Source organism: Phyllostomus discolor, chromosome 9 (genome assembly GCF_004126475.2).
Source record: "Phyllostomus discolor isolate MPI-MPIP mPhyDis1 chromosome 9, mPhyDis1.pri.v3, whole genome shotgun sequence".
NCBI lineage: Eukaryota > Metazoa > Chordata > Mammalia > Chiroptera > Phyllostomidae > Phyllostomus > Phyllostomus discolor.
In genome coordinates this window covers 103001579-103006371 of record NC_040911.2, presented here as the reverse complement: position 1 = coordinate 103006371, position 4793 = coordinate 103001579, and positions in this window count along the sequence as shown.

Genomic DNA, 4793 nt, shown 5'->3' with positions numbered 1-4793 from the left:
GGTGGGAACTGCCTGTCCCCCAAAGCCCCGCGCGCTGGCCCTGAATTGGTGAGAAGGACTGAGACCGTGAACAAAATCATTTCTCTGCCTACAGGAGTTTTTGTCACCCCTCGGGAGGGGCTTCTCCACCCCAAACTGCTCTCCCAGTGGGCCAAGAGCTTGTAGGACCGGAATGGAAAACCCGGAAACTCAGCACCCTGCGGGGACGGGCCTGGCGGGGCCGCGCCGCACGCGCACAGGAGTGACCAGATGGCTGCTTCACGGGCCACCATGTCTGAGGGTCACAGAGGTGCCGGCGGCTGCTCACGTGTGTCCAGGTGGTCACAATGTCAGCTGTTCCCATCTCCGTGATTTGCATGAAATCATCGCTGGCCTGCAGTTTAGGGTCTGCTCACACAGCGGGAGGCACCTCAGCAAACCTGAGGATACGCTTGCGGTCACCTGGTCCCGCCTCCCCAGGGGGAGGGGCGGAGCATGGGCGTGGCCCCGCCCCTGCACCTTTGGCTTCCATGCACCATGCCCGGCACACAGCCAGCAATCAAAAAATAGTTTCAGCGAAGGAAGGGAAAAATAGGGAGCCTCTCATTCTTCCCTCTCTCTTCTCCTACAAAATTCTCCTTGTCCTTCAGAGGCCTCCTCAAGGCACACGTTCTGGGGCATCTGTGTTTCTCTTAGCACGTGCCCTGCCTCGACGGAGAACGTAGCATGGGCTGTCCCCGCCCCCACAATGCCCCCGCCACGGGTGCAGAACCACCTGCAGTGCTTCATCGAGACCTGCCCGTTAACTGTGGACGTGGAAAGAGGAGATGCGGTCTGATACCTCTGCATCCAAATACCGCAAGTCCTTCTGGGCAGGAGGTCTTGTAAAGCTGGCTCAGGGAGGGGGGCTTGGAAGAGCAAGGGGAGGAGGACCATTCCGTTGTTCATCTGTTAGAGAGAACAGCAGTAGGATAAAAATGATGGCTGAATGCAAATAAAAAGCCACAAGGAGGTGCCCCATCGCACCCTCCAGGATAATTACAAGTGTTGGCAAGGATTCAGGCAAACGGGAGGCAGAAAGACAATAACAAGTGCTGGCAAGGATTCAGACAAACGGGAGGCAGAAAGACAATAACAAGTGCTGGCAAGGACTCAGAGACGTCGGACCTGCATCTGCTGCAGGTGGGCCTGTCACGTGGTGCGGCTGCTCTGCAAAACCGTCTGGCAGGCCCTGTGAAAGTTAAGCGTGGAACTGCTGTATGATTCAGTCATCGAGCTCCTGGGTCTGTACCCAGGAGCAACGAGAACGGCGGCCACACGAAAACTCGTGCATGAGTGTATACGGCAGTGCAGTTCACAATGGCCCAGACGTGGAAACAACCCAGAGGTCCGTCCAGCCACTGACAACCTGATAACCCCGGTGCGGTCTAGCCACACGACGGCGTACTTTGCAGCCCCAACAAGAAACGCAGTTCCGACACCTGCTACAACACGGAACTTTGGAAACATGATGTGCAGTGACAGCAGCCAGGCGCCAAGGGTCCCCTTGCATGAGGTGTTCCGATGGGCAGATGTGTGCAGGTGGGAAGCAGATTAGCGTTGGCTCGTGGCTGGCCTGAGGTGGGGGGAGGAGGCGTGGTATTGGAAAAGGAACGGGGGTGACGGCCAGTGGAAATGGGCTTTGGGGGGTGATGAGATGTTGCAGATTTAGACTGCGGGGCCGGCGGCCCAAACCTGTGACTGCACCAGAAGCCTGGGGTCGCACACTCCCAGCAGGTGGGCAGTGTGGCTTATGAATTCTCCTTGATCCGGCTGCCACACAGTGATGCCCACAGGTCCACGTCCAGATGGCACCCCTTCCTCACTGCACGACCTGCATCCGCCTCTCTGAGCCTTGAGTTCATGGCACACCCGTGACGCCTCCCTTGTGGGGCTGTTGGGAGGAGGCAGGAGAGACTCCACCTAAAGGCATGGAGTGTGCCCTTGTCACTTATTCCCCACCTATTAGAGGGCACTTCCTAACACACACTGGGCCCGGAGGGGGACAAGAGGGTCTCCTGCTGGCATTGCCTGGGGTGACGATGCCCCCAGGCTGCACGAGGGCCCCACACCTCTCAGCCACCGCGGGCCTCTCCAAGGACGCCAGCAACCCAAGACGGCGTGGGGTTGGGCCGCTGTTGGCCAGATGACGTCTGGAAAGAAGACCAGGTGGGATCCACTTAGCAGGCCCCCCTGCTGGGAGCCCTCGGCTCTGAAAGTGGACGGAAGTCCAGCCTGAGAGTCAGACACTTCCAGTCCGAGGCCATGATGCCCCCGCTGTGCGCCAAGCTGGGCCTCACGCCGTCACCGGTGCCGAGTCTCTGGCCCACCTCGCCCAAGGCCTCTGAGGCGAGGGGGTGGGTGAGGGGCCCCACCCTGCCCCAGACCTCTAAAGACCAGCATGTCCCAGCCCCCCGCCTGGCCCCCAGGCCCCCCAGCTCTGTGTGGGAGCTCACTCTGCTGCCTCTCCCCTGCCCTAATCCCGAGGGTCATGGAGGTGCACGACCAGTTGCTCCGAGAATGACGTGGGCTGGGCCCTGGCGCTGCCCTGAGCCCTCGGCCCACCTGCCTCGCCGTTCCGGGCCAGAGGACGCACACCAGAGACAGAAAGTGTGTGTGGCACCTGCTGATCGGTCTTTCCTGTACTTCTGGCAAATGTCTCCCATGGGCCCGGCTGGTCCCGTGATGCCTTTGGCTGACCCTGCTGACCCCCAGGCATTCCGGTGAGGGGTTCGTGTCTGTGGCTCTCTCAGAGGCCAGCAGACACACGTGCAGTGACCGTGGGGACCGGGAACGCACACCACGGTTGGCGTGGGGCTGGGGTGGTGGCTGTGGGTCGGGGACGCTCTGGGGCCGCCAACTGGCAGGGATCTTGGGGGACAGAGGGGAGACGCAAAGACGAAAGAGGCTCTGCTCTAAGAGCTTTGTGAGCATCAACCCCCACGCCCCACTACGAGCCCACGAGGCAGGGGCTGCCTCCCATCAGCCCCATGTGACAGGACACTGAGGCTCAGGAATGTTGTCACCTGCCCAAAGGTGCGCAGGCAGGGAGGGCAAGGAGTCGCGGAACTGGCCCTGGAACAGCGGGCAGTTCCGCAGGGCGGGGCTCCGGCCACGGGTGTCCTTGCTCTTCTGTGCCCCTGTCTCCCCCCCGCCCCCTGGGGAGGCTGCCTGCTTCCGGCTGAGCCTCTGGGGGGTGCAGGGCTCGTGGCCCCGAGTGTGGGCAGCGTCCCGCTGCTCTTGGGTGCCGGGGTGCACAGGTGGGAGGGGTGAGCAGCCCCTGGGTCCCCGCCTGGCCGCGCATGAAAGCGGGGGTGGGAGGGCACACTTGCTGGAGCGTGCGGGGGTGTGGGCGAGCACCGGAGGAGACGGAGACCCCCACAGGGCCCAGGCGCGTGGGCACGGTGACTCAGATGACTCAGGCCGCCCCGGTGCGTCACGGAGGGACCAGGTGAGCCAGCCTCGGCAGGAAGGGCAGCCTGCTGGCGACCCCAACACCCTGGGGAGGCGTCTCGGCACAGGCTGCCCTGACGCGCCGTGCGGGGCGAGCCCCCTCCCGGAGCGCTCTCAGACGCTACCCCAGGTAACCCCCCGAGTCAGTCTGGCCGCCAGCAGCACAGCTCGCTGTTCCGAGTGGCAGCTCCTACCCCCTGCCCGGCCGCCCCTCCGTCTCTGTCCCCAGCCTGTCCTCTCTGCGAAAGCACCACTCGCCCCTGCGCCCGCCACCCTGCCTGTGCTTCCTGCAGTGCACAGAGGGTCCCCCGTCAGTGGGGGGTGCCCCTCCCTGTCTTTTGCCCCCCCCCCAAGGCACCCAGGCTTCTTTAGTGGCATCTCATTTGGGGATCTGACGGTGGTGGCGGGCTGCGGAACTGGCAGGAGATGGCGGCGGAGGCCAGCCCGCCGGGGACAGGCCCGCGAGCCCCCGGCCCAGGGAGCCCGGGGCTCACGACCGGGTGTTGTGCCGTCCGGCCGCGGCCACACCCCGCGCCCTTCCTCGGGGCCGCCGCCTCAGGCAAACACGGCGGTTTCGCCCCAGATGTTTTCCGCCTTCTCGCCGCTGATGGCACCTGCCAGACCAGCCCCCCCGAGAACGCCAGGGCTCCAGGAAGCTCCCGCCCACCCTCCCCTCATCCGCCTCCCTACCCCCGCCGCCCACCCGGGAAAACAATGAAGAAAGGTCCCTGTCCGCCGGGGCTCCCACAATGGTAGAGTGTAAGCTTGTAAGACAGCACAAACATTGAACTTGGCGGGCGGCCCCGTGGGAAGAGTCGGCGCTGTCCACGGGACGGGGTGACTCGAGGCAGACAGGGTGCCTCCCCGAGGAAGCGGGGCCCCTGGCGCCCTCCCAGGCCTATTCACGGGGTGCCAGAGTAAACGGGCGGCCCTCGGGGTTCCTGCAGGTGGCCCCTCGGCCCCACCCCCGCCCGCCCGTCTGTCCTCGGGGCCTTCACGGGGCCGTTGTCTCATCCGCAGGTGTGAGAGCTGTGTCGCCTGCCAGGTGTCCATCCGCCTGGCTGCTGCACATGGCCTGCTGCCCCCGGGCAGCTCGGAGCCAGGGACTCGGGCAGCCAGCCGACGATGCCACTGGACTAAGTTAGTGGATGGACTAAGTCATGTAGAGGGGGCTGGGAGAGGGGGAGGGAGAGGGGAGGGGACTGGGGGCACGCAGGAATGGTGGCCCCAAGTAGGGAGGGATGAAGAAAAGGAAGGAGGGGGACTATTTCCTCCCCACCTGGGTATTTCCAGCAAAGTAGGACACCTGGGTGAGAGGATCA